Genomic DNA, 25,906 nt, shown 5'->3' on the forward strand with positions numbered 1-25,906 from the left:
CTTCTTCAGCACACAAAGGTTCTCTGGACGCTCTCCAGGGCTTCGGGTCACACTGCTCCATGTTTATGTTCTCTTCTGATATGCTCTAATCTGGTACCTTGAGAATAAGACTAAATAGCTGGCAGATCTTAGCTGCCTGTTCTGGAGCAGGGGTACAGATAGAAGGACTTTATGCTACAAGTTGCTGAATATTAATTCACAAAAATCTACAGCGTTACATCTACTGTGTTCTTAAAATCTACAAAATATGAAAATTGAAAAATTAAGAAAAAACCTTTTGGCATCAGTATGAACTGAGGAAATTTTGTATAACTTCAATAAAAAACCATCAGTTAGCCACAATGTCAATTTAAAGCCAGTCTTAAGTTCATGAACCTTAACAAACCTTTTGATGAACCTCATTTATGGTTGGCATTTATAATGAAACACAGTGCTATGAGGGTTTCACATGGTTTGGGGTTTCATTGCAAACATCTTGCAAGTGCTATTATTTTGAAGATATAAAATGCCATGTAGAAAATCTTCACTAGGCATAAACTGGTGACTCTGCACTTAGTTCACTAACAGCAAACACCCTTCATGATCTGATCCTTTAATTAATAAGCAATAATTGTCATTGATCTCAATTAAAATGAATAAAAATGGTATTGTATCATATCCTTTCACTGCAGAAATATGCAAGATTTATACAGATGTTATGCAGAATTTTAAGTTCCATTTGGGCACCTAAAGAAATTAACTTTTCTCCCAGAAAATTGACGTTATCATAAATGCAGTAAACATGCTGACATGTTACCCACTGTTATGCATCCAATCACTATTAGCCAGATTAATTCTTTTTTCTTAATCTCTAGCATTTTTCCTGTCAGAAGAGCATTAGTTATGCAAAAATGGTCATACATTGTCAAACTGAGAGACTCATCTTGATTATTCTTGGTTATTTTGAGTATAAGTACAATCCACTCTGACTGTTAGTCTGCCCTTGGGACCCAGGCAATTTGGCTGTTATTATAATGAGGTGTGGCTCATCATAAGGGTGATTATAATGGAGTCTAAGGGAATAGGGAGCCAAGCCTACTGTATATTATCTTTCATTTCTAAAGACTGTACTTTGGAATAATGGTTGAGTATTGTAGCATTTCTGTTCATTGTATGTCTTCAGGGGTTGAGATATCCTCCAATGGACTATTTTGATACTAATAGGAAAGCACGTTTAGAACATGAAAATCCCTGTATCTGTTCCTTCAGGCCATTTGTTCAGAGTGTAATTCATATCTGATGAATACTTGGTGACACTGAATGGTCCAGTGAAGATTGGTGCTAATTTTGCAGTAATGCTCTCTGTTGCATCTGTGTCTGAGTGGGGAGGTATTTTTCACCAGTTCATGAACATTTAAAAATCACTTGTATCTGTTTGTGATCATAATATTACAATCTATCCTGTAATTTCCTACTGAATTTGCTCTAAAGTGGTTTTAGATCTAAGCTGTGATTGTCATAATCTTCTCACTTTTCTGAAGAGGACCAGGTCCAGAAACAACACAGTTCCTTTCAAATGAGGAGGTGTTACCTTCAGGGAAACAAAAAACTTGTCTTAAAAATTGTTATACTTTTTTTCTCCATTCCTTCCTGTGAACAATATTGATGAGAGATTATTTTCTTTAAAACTGAATGCCTTAAAGTGACACTATAACAGCCAAACAAATCATTATCTCCATATAGGATATTAGGGTGCTTAATTTTATTTATTTGAAAGATATGATGGATGGAAGAACAACAAATATGAAAATCAAAATTATATTCTGTGGAGGCTTTCTGTATATCTCTGAAGTATTCTGATGTTGAACAGAAATTGCTAACTATATATATGAATTAAACAAAAAAAATTCTCATGGGGTGTGTGTGTAAGCATAATTCAAGTGTCCATGTGTAATTTCTATACATTGTTAAAAGCTATTCTGACAAAACTATAGCATAGCCTTCTTATTGAAAAAGTTTAGGTATATCTACATTAATGTTGAAAAAAAAATGCCCATCCCTTTCTCTTGACTGGAGAACATAAGATTATTTATTTTCTACTTTGCTCTTTTACTTAGTAGTCTGATAGCCTCTAAACTCAGGAGAATCCTTTTCTAGTATTGGCACATTTTGTAAATGTAGGCAATTCCATTTACTTAATTATATTTTTTTCCAGCTCTTACCTTATGTTTTAAATTTGGACAACATAAAAACAGGCATTGATCCATTTGACATAAAGACCTGAAGTCTGATGACTTAAAGTGTTACAACAACAATAATACTAATGGTGACAGTCTGGATCTAACTAAAGAAATGCATCTATTTATATACATATTCACTTGCTGAAATATTTACCAATACTTATCTACAATTCAAAATAAACAGGTTCTGCAGATCAAAACAGAAATCTCTGTTTGTATCAATTGATGTGCATAACACTGCGGAATTTTATACCTCTCTGCATCACTGAATGCCATTAAAAGATTGCTATTTAATTGCAATTACTAGGCAATGACATATATATTGACTTTGCTCTATAGAATTTTCTGTGAAGTTTTGGTACATGATGAGATCATTTTTTCCATAGTAGGTATTTTGGAGAAGTTTTGCTTAATGCCAGGAACCTAGAATTGTTAGGACAGAAATTATTTTGTCCTTCTTGGTCAAAAAGCATAGGTTTCATTGGTGCCCACTTTTCATCTCTGACTAAGGTAGAAAGCGCACAAAATAATAATAATATAATGAAAAAAACCATGGCTTATAAAACAATTTTTATAGAAGCTAAACTGTTGGATGTGGTATTTTAATGTAGAAATCCTCATACTGAGAATTGTCCCAAGTATTCCAAACTATTAAGGAAGTACATGCTTGTAGCATTATATATATTCTGAGTAGTTGTCTCTCCTAAGCATTTGATTTTAAGACTTTTCTTTCTTATAATTTGAAAAAAATCCAACCTCTCTTAAAGCTTGCTCCTTCAGTTTCTTTTACCCTTTCAAATGTCTGGGTATTAATTACTTTGTTAGAAAATGCATTTAGATATATATATATACACATATATATATATATATATATATATATATATATATATATATATACCTATAACTCGTAATATTTGGAGAATTTCACTGCCAGACAATAAATATATGCCTCCAAATTACCCTTCTTCCCTCCTGCAAGCTATGGAAGTTTCAATAAAATCACAAACTTCTTCAGTCTGTGAGTATCTGATATGACAGAAGATCTAGCAAAGATGTGTTATTCATATTGGGTTAAAAGCACAAAATACCACCAGACAATCCCTTTCTAAGGGTAGAAAAGTTCCTCACTGGCATGTGCAGTGTTCTGTTGCCATATGCTAATATCCTGTCATTTCTCTGAGCATCTTTCTGCATGAATGCTCCACCAAGGCCCCCAAATCATGCCTCTATGTGAACTGTAAATACACTTTTAAAGTATTGGAAAGGTGGAAAGGTTAAAAGGTTAAAAGGGCTTGATGACTGGTGCTCATTAGGAATATTACAAAACCTTCTAATTTAACCAGTGTACTCAAAAGGGACAACATATTTCATACTATGTAATGTTGAACACTGAGTGACAATATAGACCTCCATGAATTATGGCAGAATGTAAAGTGTAGCTGTATTTGGAAAAATAAAAATAGAATTAAAAAAGGCAAAAAACCTCACCAAAAGCAAAACTAAAACCAGACCAATAAAAAACATCATGTTTCCCTAATTTCAAGGAAATAATGATTTAAAAATCCTTCTGAACATGATCAGAATAGGTAAACAGGATTTAATACTGAGAAATTATGTATTTAAATAGATTAAAATATCTTAGCTTTAATGACTGCTAATAATGGTCCTGATGCTGCCAGGATAAAGTGTTTGGGCAGAATGAATAGTTGGATAATAATTGTTATTTGTCAAAACCTGTTTGGTTTGAGGTTGTTGGGTTTTTTACCACTTGAAAGAAGTTGAGAACACTAATCTTTTCTAACCCTTCTAAAATTCTAGTTTAATTGATGTACAGATGAAGAAATATTTATCATTTTTGGGTGTGTGATGTGGGAGGAAAAAAATCTTGTATTTTGGTCACCTGAACTGAAATTTAAAGTAGCATAGAAAAGAGTAGAACAGACAGTAAAGGAATGGAACAGAATACTTGGAAGAAATCTGCAACAATCAGCTAGTCCAACTGCTTGAATACTTCAGAGAGGATAAAAAAAAAGTCAAGCATGTTATTAAGGGCATTATTCAAATGTCTCAGAGTCTGACAGGTTGGGGTGGCATAAACCACATCTCTGGGATGTCTGTTGATTTTTGACTCCTCTCTCTGTAGAGAAATGTTTCCTCATATCTAGTCTGATCTTCCCTGTACCTAATTTTGGAACATTTCCATGTCTCCTATCACTGCTTCCCAGGGAGAAACATTCAGCACCTCCCTTTCCACTTCCCCTCCTCAGGAAGCTGTAGAGAGCAATGTGATTCCTCTCAGCCTCCTCTTCTCCAAACTAGACAAGCCAAAAGTGCCCAGCTGCTCCTCACAAGACAGACCTTCCTACCCTTTCACCACTTTTATTGCCCTCCTCTGAGTGCATTCAAGGATTTTCACATTGTTTTTAAATTGTGAGGCCAAGAATAGCATATGGTGCACCAGGTGAGATTACATGAATACTGAATACAGCAGCAGGACAATCACCTCTTTTGACTGACTGGTTGTGCTGTGTTTGCTGTACCCCAGGATGCATTTTGCCCTGTTGGCTGTCAGGGCACACTGCTTGCTCCTATTGAGCTTACTACCAAGCAGCACTCTTAGATCCCTTTCTGCAGGGCTGCTGTCCAGCAACCCTTTTTGAAGATTAAAAAAAAAAAAAAGTTGCTCTTGAAAGCACATGGAGATGTATAGTAAGTTTATATGAAGTACCTGTATCACTCTTCACAGTAGGACTGCAAAACAGTTACAGCATGAAGTTATATAATACTACTTTTCCATAACTGGCATACATAAATAGAACAATTAAAAACAATTAAAAAACGCCTCTCCTATCCTTATTGCTCTAAATTTAAACAAAAAATCTGATTATTTCTTCTCACGACATTTCCTGGATTTATTTCTCAATAATGACACTTTTGGGAGCAATTCTATAGGGAATGAGATTGATCACCCATCACAGCTGCTGATGTGCTGTTTAACCAAGCTGGTGAACCATAAACTATCATCAGAGAGGGTATCAGACTAACAGTGTGTATCATGCAGCTCACTTTCCTGTGCACCTTACAATAACGATCATTCTCTTAGTCCATTAGACAGCACAAGGACCTGTTTAACAAAGTACTGGAGTGGTATACTTTACATGACCAAAAAAGAAACCAAATCCTGCTAGATGGGCTAAGTGGTGACATAAACTGAAGCCATAGGTTATGGAGCAAGAAGTCTAGTGCTTCATGCCTTAATAAGACTGATACAGATGGGAATTTTAAAGCTGAAGCTTTCTTTGAAAGTGGTACATATGCTCTAAAGAAGGGCAAGCATAGCTCTTCTGAGCAGTGAAGAACATTTGCTCCAAAATCATGCCAGTTTACATTTTTTTTTCAAAGAAATATGAAGCTTCCTTTCCTAAAAGAATTTAAAGAAATAAAACATATTTATATTTTTAATTATTGTAAAATGTCATGTACCTGGTGTTCCAATGTTGCAAACTGTATCAACTTGATCAAAAAAGTTATGATTACTAGATAAAGTTTATGATCTAAGGCCCCAGACCTATGAATTTTTAAGGATTGAACCTCAAGGGATGTACACAGATCGATGAAGATGTACATAACCTGGTGATTGACATTTATGTTCTTTTTTTAACTTGTATGCATAATTCCTACTCCTGACTTCAGTGAAAATAGTCACATTTCCTCCTTTCATGCTTTCAGTTTTCTCCTCTTCCATGCAATTAGTTTTTGGAAGATCAAAGCTTAAATTCACCTGATACTTCTTCCTCGAGTTCCTCAAGTCTGGTGTTTTGTGGGTTGTTTGTGTTTGTTTGTTTATTTGTTGGTTCATTTATTTGGTTTTTTCCTTTCTGGGTGGATTGGTCAGAAGATCTAGCTAGGAATATTCAAGGAATAGTTAGGAGGTTTTTGCCCCAAATACTGCTCAGCTAGTTGCAGATATCAACAGATATTTTAAAGTCCTCTCAGATTTGCAGAAATGCTTGCCCCAATTAATATTGTAGCTGTGGCCTTGAGTAACCTCCCATTCCAGTTCAAACTTCCTCTAGGCTCTGAGGATGGCTTTCTCTCCTGTTTATTTCCCAGCTCCATGATCCTGAGTAATCACTGAGAAGCACACATGCAAATACTAAATATAATTAAAATTTCTCTGTTTTACTCCAGGCTTTTTTGTATAGGATTCATCTGACAAAATTTTTGATATCTGCAACACGTGACATTAACTAGTCAGTAAAGAAAAAATAGACTCTTACAGGTAATAATTCATCTTATCCATATGCAGTTAAAATTAATAAGTGAGATAACCTAAATATATCAATTTTTCTGTGTTAAGAAGATGTGCAGTGATCATCTTACAGGTATAGAGCATCTGTTCTGTACAGTGTGTATAAAAGTTGATGCCCAAATTCAATTAGACAAATCCTGTGCCTTCTTTCAAGATGTGAGTCTCTTCAGTTGTGAAGTTACATCAGTATAGTTAAAGCTGGAAGTCTGCCCCTTCCTTTGAACAACCCATTGTCTACTGATCCCTTTTGAAAATTTCTGTATAAATGCCTCTATATTTTCTCTGATCCAACTCTTACACTTGGAAGGAGTTTGCTATAAGTAGCTAGAAAGACTGTTTATGGTTCTCTCATAAATTGCTTCTGAACATTTTTCTTTTCTGTAATACCTGCCAAAACCTTGTGAGAGTGTAGTCCAGTGGAAGTCTGAGACACTTAACTGAATGTTGCCTTGTGTTTCCCAGTATTTCCCCATTTGTATCAATGCTGTGGCCTCAATTTTTACTACAAGCACATAAAGGCAGTAAAAGCACTTTCAGTGGACAGTCCCTGGCACACTGGGATTTGTAGGGCCTGTGAAGGTAATTAAGCTGTCAGCAGTAGCAATAACAAAGTGATAACAGTAGTAATACTAATAACCTGCAAAAGTACAAATAAACAAGAAAATATTTAACTGGAAAAAATAGTCATGAAGAGTCTCATTGCTATGTACATTGCTTGCCAAGAATTCACACAGCTACAACAGAATTAGAAAGTTACAAATAGAAAGTTAAATCATTATACTAAAACTAGAGAATACCCCCACTGCAACAGGAGGTAGGAAAACTATATACGGATTACAGCAATCATCGGAATGATCATCAGAGCCTTGAGGGCACGACTAGCCCTGGTTGTGCCAGCCAAGCCCCTCTAGTGCTCCCCACCTGTTGCCAATGCCCAGGAACTCATTTTGGGCCTTGAGGGCTGTCAGCCCCAACCATGCCTCAGTAGTTCCAGTCTCCAGATTCCCACAGCCCTGCCCTCCCTGGCCATGGGGCCCTCTGAGTTGGCTTTACTCAGGACCCACATCCTCGCTGAGCCTTGACCCATTCCCATCCCTGTGGAGGTACCCAATGTCTGGGGCTGGAGCTGCATTGGAGGCCCTGTCTTGCTCCCAGCCCTGATGGACCACATGGGGAAACACCCAGCTGCTAACGCCAACAGCACCTTGATGATCTTGGAGGTAGTGCTAAGCATAATATGTGGTCCTTCAATTCAAGGCTATGCAAATTCATATCAAAGTATTTAATCAAGGTATTTTTTGTTGCATGAGGAATAGCAAGGTATTTTCTTCTTACTGCTAGAGAAGGTCAAAATTTCTGAGGATGTCATTAGGAGAGTCAGGAAATAAAAGCATTTCAATTTACTCTTACCACTTGGTTACAAACAATGCAACTTTAGTTACTAATTTCTCAGGTAAGAAAATATTAAAATTGTTACTTGTTGTAAGACAGTTGGGGCTTTTTTGTTGTTTGTTTTTGTAATTTAGCCTAAAGCAAATGTAAAAGCAAGCTAAGTGTTTATGCCTTTCTTAGCAAGTCTTAAAATTAGACTGGTCATAGTAATGTAATGGCCATGCTTTTCATATTGTAAAGGAATGCTTTTCCTTGTGGCTGGGTCTTTTATGTACAGTGGAGTCCATAGATTTTGTAAAAACATTTGGCTTAACAGAGGTGCCTAATGTCATTCTGAATGTCCAAAGGTTTCTGAGATCTCTGCACAGGGTTGACATATACAACAGGGAAGACACAGGAGATCTGTTCACTTGTGCAGTGGCAGCTGGAGGAAAACACCGGATGTAAAAGAAAATACCAATGGTATTTTACCTCACGCTAGAGTTCTGTATTTAAGCATGTTAATGAAGTTTTAATAGTTTTTAAAGGTTTAGTTAATGATTCCTCTTGTTACTCAAAATAAAAATACAGATTTTTACTTATTTGCTGTATTTGTCTTTTTATTAAGATGCTATCTTGAATATTGCATATTTTATCTTTTCTTTTTTTCCCCTAGAAATTACAGAGTGTGTTTAAAACAGAAATGTTTGCGCTTTCTCTGTTTACTAAAGGAATAAAAGAATCCTAGCATCATAAAATCATACAATGTTTTGGGTGGGAAGGGATTTTAAATGCAACCTAGTTCACCCTGTCATGAGCAGGAACACCTTCCACTAGATCAAGTTGCTCAAAGCCGCATCGAACCTGGCCTTGAACACTTCCAAGGATGGGGCATCCACAGCTTCTCTGGACACATGTTCCAGTGTGTCTCCACCATCATCATAAAGAATTTCTTCCTAATATCTAATCTAAATGTATCCCCTTTCAGTTTAGAGCCATTGCCCCTTCTTCTATCACTACATGCCTCTCTAAGAAGTCCCTCTCCAGCCTTCTTGTAGGCCACCTTTACATACTGAAAGTTTTCTAGAAAGTTTCCCTGGCGCTTTCTCTTCTCCAGGTTGAATAACACCAACTCTCTCAGCCTTTCCTCATAGGAGGTATTCTTCACTCTTCTAGCCCTCATCTGTACTTGCTCCAACACATCCATGTCCTCTCACATAAGACTGGAGCCCCCGGAGCTGGATGTGGTACTCAAGCTGGCATCTCACAAGAGCGGAGTAGAGGGTAGGAATCATCCTCCTCAACCTGCTGGCCATTCTTTTGTTGCAGCCCAGGATACCGTTGGCTTTCTGGGCTGTGAGCTCACATTGCTGGTCCTTGTTGACCTTCTCATCTACTGACACTCCTAAGAAGGACCCCAAATCCTTTTCCTCAGGGCTGTTCTCAATCTATTCTCTGTCCAGGCTCTACTTGTGCTTGGAATTGCTCTGACCCAGGTGCAGGATCTTCCACTTGTTGAATTTTGTGAGGTTCCTGCAGGCTGACCTCTCAAGCCTGTCTCATCTCTTCCCTCCAAAGTGTTGACAGCACCACACAGTTTAGCATCATTGGCAAACTTGCTGAGGATGCACTTGATTCTACTGTCAGTGATGCTGACAAAGGTGTTACACAGTACTGGTCCCATTACTGGAATACCACTCGTCACTCATCTCCATTTGGACATTGAGCTGTTGACTACAACTCTTTGAGTGTGACCATCCAACCAATAGCTTATCCACTGAGTGGTCGATCTGTCAAGTCCATGTCTCTCCAATTTAGAGACAAGGATGTCATGTTTTTCACAAACCCAGGTAGATGACATCAGTAGCTTTTGTCTTATCCACTAATACTGCAACCCTGTTGTAGAAGGCCACTGATTTTGTCAGTTCTTGGAAAGTTGGTTTTTTAACCATCTGTAAACCACCCTATTCCAAAGGAGTCTGTGCTTAGATTCCCTCAGTACACAGCTGTCTATTCTGAAATAGTTGTAGAAATCTATGGAAAACAGAGCAATGTCATTTCAGCATGTATCATCCTGAATCAGAAACTAAAGCATGCAAACTGAAATTGATTTGTAACTGGTACCTTATTAGAAGCAAACATCAAGAAAACTAGAATCAATGTTGAAACAAAAATTTGTCTTGTAAGCAATCCTGAGTGAAATGTGTTGACACAGCACCACATTCTGTAGCCCCATTTTTGCATGCTTTTCAAAGCACAGCCATCTCGATCTGGGAGAGATGAATAATTGACTGATCACTGCATAATTCAACGTACTGTTGTAAAAATTCAAGGTCTGGCAAATTTGAAGCTTTTCTTCTTTATTGAGACTGAGGTTAAAGTTTCAATCAACCTTGAAGAAACATTTAAATAGCACAGGGATGTATGATTTATTAAAGTGCATATTATTCTTCCTTATATTCCCTCCTTCTTCATTAAGCATCCTTACATAATGTTTATGTGAAGTTTATGAAGTGTACATCGTAAGTTTAGCAACGATTACCTTAAAAGATAGCCCTAAAGGTTAATCATCTTATTTTTTGAAAAGTAAAAGCCAAAACCAAGGAGGAAAATGGATTTGAAAGTACAAAACAGATTCACCCATGTCTTTAATAAAATATCTGTGTACTTAACAACACAAATTTCCCCATTTCCATTTAGGAAAATGAATTTGTCTAATAATTACCACTAACAGTTAGTTTTTCTCAGCTCATAATGGTTATATGTAATGCTCAACAATTAATAGCCTTTAGGATATATTGAATTTCCTAGTTAAATTACCTGTCACTGTCACTAAAAAAACGATCTTATGTGGAAGTCGGTCAAGTCTGCTTCACTTTCAAGTCATACTGCAGTTTGAGGAATGTATTTTCAAATTAAAGGATTAAGTTCAAACATTTATATTCTCTTCACCCAAAGTTATTATAGTTGCTTCTTCATAATATTGCCACAAAAACTGACTCAAGTCAGATTTTTCACTGTTAATTTTCAACATTTTACAGGTCAGTGTTGAATCCTGAAATAGTTTGGACTGCCTGTTACTATTTCTTCTTCCAAATTTATGTAGAGCTCTTCATTTACATGGTACCATCTGACACCGAAAGAAATTTTCACAAGGCTTCTCCATGAAAGGAAATTAGTGTGCCATCAATGAAGATATGAATTTGAAAGAAACTGGGAACTCCAGGCTTGCTCATTTTTGGGATATACTCTCTATGAACTATGGGTGACTTTATAGGAGAGTATGATTTAATTTGCATGGTTAAAAGTGTTATTATGAAAGTTACTGCTGAATACTTTGTGTGCTGTGAATTACTGCAGTTTCCTGTGGAACAAAGCTCTCTGTGTGGACAGATTCTATACGATCTTACCTCTGAACAATCTTACATGTATATGTGAGTAGCATTGATATGTAATTTTCATGCATTGAGATGTCTAATTTATCTAAAATTTCTCCTCTGTATTACATATGCAAAATCGAAACTGAATAAATAAGCAGATATTAGTAAGTTCAACAATGGAAAAGGGAGTGTAGTCACTGAAACAAGAATAACTTGATATTTTCCGCTTGGGAGTTCATTAAGAATAAATATGAGAGAACTAATTTCGATCATGCAGGGAATCTGCACAATTGAAATCTGGCCAAAAAAAAAATATATATTTTGAGGGAGGAGAATGAAGGTATTTGAAATAATGGAAAAGAAGTTTTCTTACTGTGCTGGTTTAAAGGTGAACCAGCAGGGGAAATGAACTCACCACAAGAGAGATTATAAGTCAGAGGCTAAAATTTAATAATAATATTACAATAAATACAGTGACACAAAGAGAAATTGCTTTCAACTCACAAAACCCAGCAGTATAACCCAGTGTCCTGGGGCACAAACCCACAGGGGTTTGTTTGCCCTTGTGCTGAGACCCATGTGGTTCCTTCAAGTCCAAAGCAAAAGGAAGTGAAAAACCTGTTGGTGCAGACGAGGGCTGTAGTCTGGTCAAGAGTGGTGGTCTCCTCCTGTCGAGGTCCTGCTGCTCCTCTGGATCTGACAAGAAGTTCCCGAGGTCTTCTTAGCCACCACTTATGTACCCTCAGGGAGCACCCAGTCCCTCCCCCTGAGAAGGGACTCACACAATGGGTGATTAACTCTGGAGCCAGAGGGTATTGTTGAACTGTTGATGGCCCCTTAGCAGCCACACCCCCTCAGGCTGAGTGTGAAGGTGATAATGGCTCCCTGGGCAGCTGCTGCTAATGGCCCATTGACCTTGGGGAATGAATAGAGGGGGTAGAATACACAGCTTTGATCACCCACACACAGTGTTAGCTGGTCTCTCCTGCTGAACTAGGACAACATCTTACATTTGAAAAAAATAATTTTGTTTTAAAAATATATCACATTGCTTTACTAAATGTTATATTTTGAGCTTGAAAACACTTTTTCTCTACATTAGTGCATATACTTACCAGTTAAATAGTGTTAAGTAGAGGTGCATTGGGCTTTGCAAAAGAAATTATGAGGATTTTCAGTATTTAATGGATAAGGGGAGATATTACAACATTCATATAAACAAGATAACAGTATTAGCGTAAGCATTCCCACACATCATGCGCTTTCCGATAAAGGTGATCCTTCATTGTGAGTTGAGGGTATCTGATCTAGACAATTTATAAAATTTACATCCTCCAGCTTTCAAGAAAGTTGTTGAACATTTCTATAATTTACTAAAGTGTAGTCAAGTAGAAAGTTAGTGACAAGTTTTGGATGTAAATAATTGCTTTGTCAAAGAACTTTAGCTTCTCCTGGCCACTAGACTAGCCTTCTGCCTAATTCGGATAATGAATTTCCACGGGCAATTGTTGACTCAATCTGTTAAGGCTGTTGCTGAGCTAGAACCTGTCTTTTTGAAAAATGAAACAAGACGCACACTCACACACCCTCTGCCTTCCCCAAATACACACCTTTGTTTTAAAGAACACTAGTGATGGAAAATATCCTGTAACTTGTTTGAAAGTGTTGCAGTGGTTCTCTTTTTAAAACCCACACAGGGTACTCAGCTCAAATTTCTCCCACTGGAGATTTTTTTTAAATTCTCTTCATTTATTAATCTTGTCTTCATGTGAAAATGGTGATCAAGTGATCTCTTAATATTTAACATATTCTGTACAAATAATGAAGTGTAAATTTAGCACTCCATGTCTATTTGGGGGAAAAAAATAGGATCTTCAAAAGAGGAGACTAAATAAACAGCAAGAGAGTCAAAGTTAATGCATATTTAAACTCAGACAAACATTCAAAAAATGTTCTTTTCATTTGTTACTCAGCTGAGTTCAGAATTCGTGACAGAAAGCCTGCCCTCTGGAGAAAACTTAGCTTTATATTTCTGTGTTATCTTTGGTTTACTTAATTTTTGTCAGGTAGTAACACTCTCAAAGAAGGGATCTAATGTGCAGAATTTTTAAAAAGTTCAGTTTCTTAATAAAGTCAGAGTACGAAGCTCAGTGTGACTCCAGCTTCAAGGTCCAGTGCTGGTAAATTAAAACATCTCCAATGATTTCAGTTCAAAATTAAGTATATATATATATATATATATATATACGGCCAGACTTTGCAAATGCAGATTTGGGAAGGGCTCTCCCCGCGTGGGTGTGCCCTTCCAGCCTGGGCAGTGGATTTTTAAGGTGACTCTCAGCGTGCACAGAACTGGCCCCACCGTTTAAGTCCTAAGGTCCATCTGCCATGGCTGAGTGAGCTTGGACAGTGACAGTGAAGTCCTCGGAACTGTCACAGCACCCGGTACTAACCAGGGCTGACCCTGCTGAGCATTCGAGATCTGACGGGATCAGATGGCAGGGAGGCATTGAACTGCCACCCTGACACCTGATGCCGTCAGATCTTGGAAGCTAAGCAGGGTCAGCCCCATTTAGTACTTGGACGGGAGACCTCCTGGGAAATACCAGATGCTGTTAGGTTCTAGTCCTGAGGACTTCACTGTCACTGTCCAATCTCGCTCGGCCGTGGCGAATGAACCTCAGGAGTTAAAGGATGGGACCTCGCGTACACTGTGTCTGACCTAAAAAATCCACTGCGCAGGCTCGAAGGACACACCCACCTGGGTAGAACCCTTCCCAAATCTTTGTTTGTGAAGGCTAGCCATATATAAACATACATATATACATTATTATATGGACTACGCATCAAAATTAATTATGACCAGAAAAATAGCATAATAATGAGAATAATACAAATGTAGGTGAACAATTACTAAGTGTACTAAAATTTATGAAATGATTGTGTGAAATAATTATTTTGAGAATACAAAATTAAATAAAATGCTCTTTTTCCTCAAAACCAGTGCTACACCTAGCATTTTATTACCTCCTATAATGAAGTTAGTTTTAATTTAATATTAACACTGAAGGAATTTGACACGTCTTCATCTATAGGAGACAACAAAACATTTAGATCATACAAACCAAATAGAAAATGTGATTTTCATGTATTTACTTTTAGTATTCCAATTAATCTGACTGATTCTGATTGACCAATCAATTAGACTGATGATAAATCTGATTTCAAACACCTGAGGGTGTTAGGTCTTCATCACTTTTCTATTTCAGTCCTTATAGTTGAAGTTCTATTGTAATAACTTTTGAGAGACATTTATAAAGAATGGATGTTTTCTAATTCAAACATGAGAAGAGGAAATTGAGAAACTGCAACTTTTGCAATAAATTATCTTCCTGTCTGTAGTATTCCATGTCTTCCAGCTATTACTAGATTTTCAAGCAGCATGGTTATTCTTTGGTGAAGGATAGCACTGGGCTCTCTCCCTCTTTATATTGTTCTGCTAATGCAAAAGAACAGCTGTGCCTTAAAAAAAAAAGGACCAAGGCAGGAGTTGCACATATATGTGCAATTTAAGCTGTGAAAAGTAAGAATGCTCACCTTTTTATGGCTGCCTATAAGAAAAACTTTTTCTTTATCAGAAATAAAATACTATAGTATACCTTCAGGGTGGTCTCATATTTGTGGAAACAGGTACAACTGTGTTAGACTGTGTACAAGCTCCAAAAATCATGTATGAAGCAGTATTTAATCCTACACTACTATTCTTTAAGATCCCTGAAAGAAAATGTATATTATCTGCCTATATTATTCCTGCATACATATTCACAATTATCTTGGTACCCTATATTATTTGCTACAGAGCGATGAATTTGTAGGTATTCTGTGCTTTTCAGCTCACTTCACGTGGAAGTCAAATGAAGTATTTTCTTGCACGAAAGAGCAGGCATTTTGTAAAGCATTCCATGCTTAAAAATAATAATAAAAAATTAAAGTAATGCCATACATGCATTATCACTCACCAAATAATTCTGTAGTGGCAAAAAGTAACATATCTTTGTTGTTACCTAAATAAAATATTTTTATCTAGAAGACTGATATTTTTTCCTATTCTAATCCATTGAAAGCTGTAAAACTGGCATAGAGGTCTTCGGAATCAGACTGCAATATGATTGTTGTAATTTAGATTATACTCTGTCCCTCAGGACGTGATTGTGCCTCTAGGCGCAGCCTTCAGCAAGAAATAGTGTGTAGGCTCTGTCATCCCAAGAGGTTGTGTGCCTTAGAAATACACCTCTGAAGTACAATTGACTCCTTGTTCATACATGAATTCAGCTTGTCAAGAGAGTTTTCTTATTTTCAGTGTTCTACATCCAATTCTCAATGACAAAAGGATCTAGCAGTTGTGTCCACCTAAATTAGGAGCCTAATATAGGAAAAGAACTATCCTAGACTGTTTATATTGTTAAAAGGACAAATGGAAATTGGACAAACAACTTCCAGAAAGAAGGCTTAGCCCACATAAAGTCTAATTTGCCTTTGCAGATGGCTTTCATGAAGAAATTGCCACATTAACAGTGGTAAGGAAGAACTAATGCTGCTTGAAGCACGAGGATACTCAGAATAGTCTTTTAACAGAAAGCTGCAGTTAAGCACAATATTGCCTCTTCTGTTCCGTATTTGCTAATATATTTTACAATTACTTATCCTTTCCCTAACATGGCAACATTTGGGATTCCAGTATCTGTTTGCCTTCAAGTAGTCCTACAGCCTTCATGGTTTCATCATGTTACAATTGATTCCAGTAAAACTTCTTCCAAGGTTTCCTTTGTTATATTTGACAACTAAACTACTGTGATTGCAGAAATTCATCTCATAGATGTTGTACCTTGCTCCCTTTTCCATTATTGCACTGGAAGAGAAATTCTAGTGTGTCTTTTCAGCTGGCAAATGAAAAAGAACTTTATTGGATGTACAGTGTCTGGCTGGAATTGACTTTCTTCATAGCAGCCAGGATGGTGCTGTACTTTGCCTTTATGGCTAAAACTACTGATTACACGAATGTTTTGGCTATTGCTGAACAGAGCTTGCACATAATTAAGGTATTCTGTCTCCTCAACATTCAGTCAAAGTGCAGAGACACAAAAAGTTGGGACAAGACACAGCTGTGACAGAGGACACCAAGTGACCAAAAGGATATTCTATACCATATGGCATCATGCTCAACAATAACATTTTAAGAAAAAGAGGAAGAAGGGGGAACAGTGAATTTAATAGACAATATTCCTAAGTCTTCATTTATATGGAATTACTGCTTACTTACCATTGAAAAACAAAGGAAGACAAACCAAATATATTGTATAGTTTTCCTATTTTTTTTCCCAAATATAATTCTAAGCTGGGAAATAGATTTTAAATTATAAAGTCAAGTTGAGTGAAAATCTAAGTATTGCTGGTGTATGCTGTAATTCTATTTTGTTTCAACCTGATAATTATCACTATTTCATCCAGGAAAAAATATAAACAGCACTTCTGGTTATTGTTTGAATTCACAGAAGTTTTTAAAGTAATTTTACCAAGTTGTTGCCAGCCATCACATAATCCAACAACCAAGAATAATTCCAAAAAGAAGGAGAAATTTACTTTGCAGACTCGTGTGCTATTTCTGCCTGCTAACTAATCAATACAAGTCTACTACTGTAAATAATTTTCATTTCATTATTCAAATGAAATAAGCAAATGTAGTGTTCATTTCACATTTCATTTAGAGAATATAAATTATAGAGTAACAGATTCAGTCACACTTCATTTTCAGGTACCAAAATATACACTTTGTACAGAAAGAGGAGTGAAGGAGTGTTACAACCTCCCCCTGAAGGCAAGGGTAACTGAAGTTCTTGTTAATAGATCCGTTGAAGCAGATTAGAGTGAAACAAGACTGGTGCTTATATATATATATATATAGAGAGAGAGAGAGAGAGAGAGAGAGAGACAAGAGAGAGAGAGACATACACATATAGACACATAGAGATATACACATATCACATAGACACACATATACATATATGCAAGGTTTATTTTAGAAGAAGTTGGTTGCAATGGAAAGCAGGTATATAGCTGTTTTGGTTATTATCTGTAGAAATATAGCAATATAAAAGCATAAAAATAATATTTAATAAAATGTATAAGGAAAAGAAATAGAAAGAAAGGATAAGGGCAGAAAGACATCACCACCCCTTGATCCAGCGACAACAATTGATTTTTGCAACCTCCATGTCTGTTAAAGTGATGGTTAGTCTTGATCTATTGGGGGTGGAGGAAACACCCAAACTACAAAGTTCAATGGGTTAATATACACTCAGGTTCAGGTGGGAACACCCAGGTACCTCTGCTGGTGGGGGGAGTTTTACACTCACTGATGCAACACTCTGGATCATGTTCAGTCTTTTGGGCAAAGGACCCAGAAACGGGTCTGAGGGCACTTTGGGGGTCGTTGATGGTTTGTGACACCTTCTGAGACATGACAGCTGCCTCTCACATCAGTGTAGATGAGCCAATTGTGCCCCATCAGAAGGGATGAATACCTTACTTTTGAATATCAGGGTACTTCCTGGGAGCGGAGGTGCAGTTTTACACCTGAGCCACTTGTGTAAGGGAGGACACTGACATGATAAAAAAGCATTATTTCATCTAGCAGGGTCTGCTTCTTGTGGTCTCTTCCCTTATTTGTCTCAAAACCCAGTTTGTTGCTAAACAAAGTTTGGGTGTGCACTGCCTCTGCACCTGGGTTGTTACCTTTCACATCTTCAGCAAAGGACCTTGTTGCTTTTTCAAATGGCTGATATTTTGAGTCATTAACCGTTAGCATTGCAGTCTCTCACAAGGAGTCCCTCCAAACACAAGGCCTAGAGAACACTGAGAGTTCATCTGGTACCCTGGGAAGAAATAAAATTATCATGATGAAAAATATGCAAGCAAGAACCCAGTCCTGTTGTCAGATTTATCCAGGTCCAACCTACAGCATGTACAGAATACATCCAAATCAATGCCTCTGTCTCAGGGCACAGGGGAAGTCCCATGTAGATAATACTTGAAGTTCTGGATCTGTTCAAAAGATCATGAAATAAACAACTGAAAATGAACAAGGGATAGCATGAATAAACTGGAGCTGGACTTTGGTGATCCTAATGGGTCCTTTCCAATCCAGGATATTCTATGATTTTATGATTCCAACTCTATAATCAGTCCTCTTAGGAAAAAAAAGAGAAGTCCATATTGTTTGTAGTAAAAGAAACGAGTTAAAGCTACAATGAAAAATGCCTTCTTGTTTCACAAATAAGAGTAGGAAAGGTGATAAAACCATATAGTTCACTCCATGCTATGTTAAAATGTGAAGCTGGGAAAGAAAATTTTCCTTTGTTCTTCAAGGATGCATTTTATGAGGAGGTTTTTATATTGTATCAGAATTCTAAAAATCTTTCTGGTATGTTTATCCATTTAAATTTCAACCACAGATGCATAAGTAAATATAAAAGTACTTTTAAAATATGAAAAATACTAAATAAGTTGTTGTATGTTTTTGCTTTCATTATACTTCCTATAGTTTCAGATTTCAAAATAAATGACAGAGTTGTTAATAGGCTGTAGAGGGTTTTTTCCTGTCCTCCCTTGATTTATTGCTGTGGAGTGTAAACTGATCTGGAAACAAGTGAGAATTCCCCTGCGAAATGTTGTAAAATCCAAATTCCTCATGGAGTGGAGAGAAATATTTGAGCAGAAACAATCATCCCCACGTGTATAAGCTTTGAATAATAACAGCCTGGTTTCTACATTTCTTTTGTTCATGATGTATCAATCCACTGTGAAAGGAAACATAAAACCAGCACATATATAAACTAAATGTGTAGCAGCAAAAGCTTTAACAAACCTTAATTATTCAGGTGGTTAAGGAACAAGCTAAATAGCAGCACTATAACACTGTAAATTCTTGTGGCTGACACAGAAGTGGTTATGACAGCTTTCACATTATCTCATTGCAGTATCGAGGCAGTAGTCGCAGCTGGCTCATATGTCAAAATGTGTCAGGACTTAAATGGTAAAACAGGAGTGCAACAGCAATTGGCTTTTCAATCAATAATGCAATCAATATATTTCACAGATATTTTCCCATATCTAAATTACTCTGCAGAGATGAGGTAGCCTGACTGAGTGTTTATAAATCAATAAAACACACAGCTAAAGGACATCTGCTCCTGTTCTTTCACTTCAAGGTGCAGTTTGCCTTTTATTTCCACCTCTCTCTTATTTAAGAATGTACTTTTGAGAAAAACCAGCTCTCTTTGCACACAAATCAGTTTGAGTTGCATTGTGACTATAGACTATTTCTGTTAATAATTGTGTACTTCAGTTTTAAATAGGTGTAAGTGACAGTTTCTAGTGGCAACAGAGCTGATAATTAATAGCATACATTTCAGATTTGTAATATACATACAAACAGGTATTTTATATTACATCTTTTTTTCTAAACACAGTGCAATGCACATAATTTTGAAATCCCCACAACCTTAGACAATGCAGTTTTTTATCCATGCAACAGAATACCAGAAGATTCTTAGTGATAGTTTGTAGAACAGCTTCCTCTGAAAGTATTGTAGTTCTGATTATCAACTTTCACTAATCTATTCCAGTTTTAGCAGAAGATACAGGGAACATGATAGCTTGTTATGATATTTTTATATGGAATTACTGAATTTGCCTTCTGCATGTTTACTTTCATTTGTGAAGCAGTGACTACCAGTTAGAGCATGGTTTTCAATCTCTATAATTCCATAAGAGAATCTACTTTGCTGATTTTCATGTATGTGACTAAAATACATTTATTTACCATACTGATGCACATATTCAGTTATATACTACACACAGAGATACAAATACATGTGAAGCACTGTAATGCTGAAGTTAATTATATGAGTTAATGCATATAGGTGTACATGATTATTATGTGGAGGCAGTTCAGTGCCACCCTGACACCCGAGCCTATCAGATTTCAGAAGCTAAGCAGGGTCAGGCCTGATTAGTACTTGGATGGGAGACCTCCTGGGAATACCAGGTGCTGTAGGTTCTAGTCTTGAGGACTTCACTGTCACTGTCCAGTCTCGCTTGGCCATGGCAGATGAACTTTAGGAGTAAAGGGCAGGGCCAGTTTCACGTACACTGTGTCTGACCTAAAAAATCCACTGTGCAGGCTTGAAGGACACACCCATGTGGGTAGAGCCTTCCCAAATCTTCATTTGTGAAGCGTAGCCATACATACATACATATATACATTATTATGTGGACTGCACATTTTATTTTTACAGTGTTAAGAACTGAAAAAAGGTGTCTCCAAGCGTGTACTTATAATGTAAGAAGACTTACTATGTTTTAGCCCTATTTCTTTTCTGCTTGAAAATTATATCAGGCATAAAAGAGAGAGCAACAAAAACAATTGCATATGTCAGGTAAGACAGCCATATTCTATCAAGAATTACCTAAACCCAAACAAATTGCATTTCCTAATCTAGGTGTTCCATTAAAACCAGAGTGTCACGTTGGTGAACACCAACTATCTTACCATGTTATATCTTTAGCTCACAGGCTGTAGCTGTGTTATTCTCTCAATGTATGCAATCTTTTCCACAATTGTGAGATCCATCTCTGAACCACGGTTGCTACACAATCAAAACACAAAGCTAGTGACACAGTGGATAGGTTTTAATACTACAGTATTAAAGCATTTGAGAGGATGCAATTAATTTCATAGTACAATTTGAATGTGGCTTTACTGGGAAAGATCCAGTTAAATGGATCTGAGATCTAACATGTCTCTTTTCTAAACTGACAGAGAGATTCTGTCCCTAACTTAAATAGGAAGACAGTTTTGGCCTCAATAGCTGACTAGATACAACAACATGAAAAGAAAATCTTGAAAAAAATAATGTGCAAAGAAACAAGAAAAAGCTCAGATATTGAGATACTTTAAAGGATGTTTTCAACCAAACGGAAGGGGTGTTTTTTGACATTTTGTATCAAAGGGGCACAGTATCCTTTTTTTTTAATTCAACTTTTAAAAAACTTCACCTTTTTGAAGATGAATCTGAATAATTTTGACAAACTATGAAATATTTCTGTTGTCTTGATAGAGTTGTTTGCCAGACTCATTAAAGTGTTAAACTCAGGCAAAATAGAACAAGAAAACATCTTCTTTTCCTCTAACTTAGCAAAACCATTAAATGAACGTAAGTGGCACCATCATAAAATGGTCTCAGAAAATTCTCCATTAATATTATTTTGATAAGGCTCCTGAATGACTCGAACTGCTGGAGGTTTTTACAGCTTTTGAAAACTCTTTCTTGTTTCAGAGACTGAGCTCTGTGGAATCCCAAGGTAGAAATTCCTAAAAGTGTCATTAAAAGGCCATTCTCATCCATTGCATGTAAGTGTCAGAAATACTTTTAGAAACCTGAAAATCTATTAAACTTCTATCTGGAAATGTATTTTAAGCTTCAAGTCAAACTCCAAGCAACAATAAAGTGGCTAATATGTTTATATTTGAGAAGCTGTAAAATGAGAGAACACTACTGGGAACTTGAAAGTAAAACTGGTTGAAGAATGCTCCTGGTGACATGAACTTTATTTTAAGTAAGAGCTGGTCAAAATGCTGTAGTTGAGCTTTGTAAAATATGGTGTCAGCACCACAGAAGGTGTTCTGCTTTGGGAAAGTTGCCTGACTTATTATTCTGGTAATATTCCTGTACGTTGTCTTATAGATGATAACAAAACAAATTAACTCAGCTCTGGAAAAATGTTTGAGGAATCTTAAAAGTTGTTTTAAGTTTGTGAAGGTGTGAAGGCACCCCTACATTATGCAAGCCCAGCTTTTTAAATTGGAAGGCTGTGGGCTATGGCTTAATCACCATATCTTATGTTTTCTTTTAAAATGATCCTCCGTCTGATGTGGCATTGCCTGAGAAACTCTAGTAGTCTGAAACCTGTGTGAATGATCTGTAAGTGTTATTTAAATAAAAATTTGACATGAGGGATTAGAAACAAAAAACATTAGGTTCAATGACATGGTAAAAGAAAGTGACAATACTCCCTCTCCCTGGAAGAAAGAAAAAAAAAAAGGAAGGGAAAAGTGGAAAAAGTAGTAGAAATTGTTATACTACATAAAACAGTATTACCATACAGGGTTTTTATAAATATAAATCTCTGAAAAGAGGTAAACATAACAGTCAATTGTAGACATGCGTATTTGCTAGTTTCAGATGCAGTATATGATTGAATTCAGACGGGTGTGAGAACAGCAATAAAAATAAGGAGTTTAAGTATTTTTAAGCATTTAAATTGAAAAATAATTAAGTAGAATATAAAGACAAAAACATTTATAAATTACACTTTTACTGAAGGTATCATCTTATTGAATAATAGCCAGGATCATATAGAGTCAGCCCAGTTTCTAATTTTGTTCATACAGACTATATAAAGAATAAAGGTTAACCTGTGAATTGTAAACTGTATTCTAATTATAAGAGTACATAAATCAATAAGCCCTCTAGGGTATAAATGATGGTAGATGAACACAGTAGATGACCAAGCAGGAACCAAGAGCAACAGAATGATTAAAAGACCTAACAGCATCTCACAGTGAACAAGGCTAGCCGTAATATTGCCTTGATCAGGCTTACTTTGTTGGCCAAAGAGGATGGTTTGAGCGTGCAAAATTATAAGCACCTTAGTAGTCTTAGAAACTACCAAACACATTTTTTTCCTAACAGCTGAAGACCTTGTAAATCAGATTATACACCACCTCTGTGATATACATCACCAGAATATATGGGAAGAGGAAAAAAAGAATCTGTCCTTGGGCTAGATAGCTTTGGCACCTTATTTATCTCTAAATAAAACCAGCTTGTGATTGGTTCACAGAACTTCATCTGCAGCAGAGGGAGGATCTATATCTCTGTACTAGCTCATGAAAGTAAATGCTAAAGATGGAAAGTGGTTTGAGACTGGAATACGAAAATATCTTTAATATCTATTGCTTAATGAAGATTTAAGCCCAATTCAGATACCAAATATAGGCACCTAGATTTGGATGCCTTTTGGGACCATAGCCTATTTGTCCTGGATTCCAGTCACTCTCTGAATTGCATAGATCTCCTGTAAGTTTTGTATTTTACCGGCCATCTTACATGCATATCTTCAGTGCCTGGAATATTTCAGAGGGCTACGTGTTGTCTTAGGGTGGGTAAATGAATTGAACTCCACTTTTGTTGATGCCTCCTAGAAAACCTGTGTGGTGTTCCATAAGAAATGTGGCCTAGGCATTGAGCTGTGACAGTTGGCTTTGCAAACCTGTTCAATGGCTATCATTCTGTAATAAAACATTTCACAGTTATTTCAATACATCTTAGAATATATAGAGTACACAGATATTCTATAGCACTTTAGCAGTGAGTTTGAGAAAATCTGTGCATGTTCCATTCAAAGGAAAGTGAGAGACATGTTATGAGGAGACTAAGGATACAATGTAACAGTATCTGAAAATAGAGATATAAGACTATATGGATACAAGCCTGAATTTCATACTTAACAGAACACTTCCTAATTTTTTTAAAGATATACTTTCTGTTTCAAACCTCAAAGGATGTATCTAAATTAAACTCAGCATGAATGCATTGCTTACTCAAGGCTAGAGAATTAACTAGTCAGAAATATATAACAAAGTAAGTAAGCCATGAAGTTTTAAGGGATGGGTTCAGGGGCCTAATTCCTGCTACCAGGACTAATTATGTTATTAATGGTATTATACTGCATTTTCTCAATGGGAATTAATTTTAAAATGGATATAGAAATGAAATCAGTATAAATTTTGGTCCTCAGCAAAAGTAAAATATCAAATTCAAACAAATTTCTTACTGTTTCTTAATTTTTAAAATTTCCTAAGTAAAAGCATCTGATAGTAAGTTTGTTAGAAACCCCTGTCAAAATGGCACAGGAAAAAACCAATGGATAGATTGCAAGAAGATGCATTTGTGTAATGTAATTTGATAAAAGTGAAGTTATCTGTCTAAAAAGTAGGTGACAGATCCAATGGAAAGTCCATATGGTGTATAGGGGCTTGGGGTAATTTTATTTTTTTAATATTTACTGTTACTACCAATACTGAAAATTGGCACAAAATATTTATTCCATTCTTTTGATAACAAGATCCTTAGTGACATCCACATTCAGAGTTTTCCTTCCCTAGAACGTATAGTGAATTGGATTTGCATTTTAGATTATGTCCTTTGGAAGTTAGACAACTTATTCATGACAACCAGCTATGAGAATTTACATTTTTTTTATTGAAGGACCCAGGTTAATAGAAGTGGGGAACACAACTTCTGAGAATGATTTCTACTATCTCAATTCTAAACTATTGCATACAATGAGGCATGACCTTTCAGCTGCCAGGTTCTTGATTTTTAATGGTTTGTTGATCTGGGCAAGCAATGCTGAGTTCTCTGAGATGCCAAGGCTGAACTCAAGTGATAAGGAGCACAGACTAAGAAATGTAGTAAGAAATACATCACTCACTTCTTATATAAAGCTCTACCTAGAGGAATAACTTTGGAGGAGAATGAGAAAGCCTTTGAGCTGGAGGATTTTTCTTGCAGCACTGAGAGAATGCATTTGCAAGAGGGGTGAGGTGACTGAAATCAGCAGGAAGAATTGTGTAAGAAAATAAACTTGCTGCATGTGGAGACATTATATCGTGAGATAACAAATGTTCCCCCAGCTTGGAAGATGAATTGAATTATACTTACTTAGAAGATCAAAAAATTAATAGCAGTTATTAAAAAAAAAAGAAAAGAAAAAGATGTCGCAGGTAAGGAAGCAAAGTTGTTGGCCAAATATTAGACAAATAATTTTTAAAAAGAAAATTAGGATAATGTATATGCAGCTGTCAACACAGTATAACAAGAGGATCAGCTACCTTTTCTGAAGTCTTAGAAAATGGATATGAAACTTAAGAGTCTCATGACTGTGTACACCCATACACCCAAGGAAGCATTCCGCTTCCGCTTTGGTGCACAAGAGATTCACCACATGCACATGCCAGGAGGCACTGGACAGAAAGCATTCACCACCCTAAACAATAAGAAATGCTAACTAAAGGCTGAGGAGATATGGCATCTGGGCCCCATCTGCTGCAGTAGGAAGGTGCAGCAGATGTTCTGTATGTCCTTTGGCCTTAGAGAGATAGACAGAATAGATGGTATTCCAACGGACTTTTGGTACCTCTCTTTATGCAACTAAATCCTAGCTAGTTAGTCATACCATCCATTTTTCTTTAAAGTTAGGAAGTGAAATCGTCACTTTGTATTCTGAACTTCTGTTTAGAATTCAATGATGGAAACCACTTGCTGGTCTGAAGAATAGAAGAATGTTGTGAAGGCCTCAGAATTTGCAAAGATTAGCACCTATGATGCTATTTGCCCTTGGTTTACTTTAGAGTAGTTTATCGTAAAACTGTACATTTATGTTCAGGTCAGATAATGTTAAAAATATCATGGAATAATGTTAAAATATAATGTTAAAAA

Source organism: Pithys albifrons, chromosome 1 (assembly GCF_047495875.1).
Source record: "Pithys albifrons albifrons isolate INPA30051 chromosome 1, PitAlb_v1, whole genome shotgun sequence".
NCBI classification, from domain to species: domain Eukaryota; kingdom Metazoa; phylum Chordata; class Aves; order Passeriformes; family Thamnophilidae; genus Pithys; species Pithys albifrons.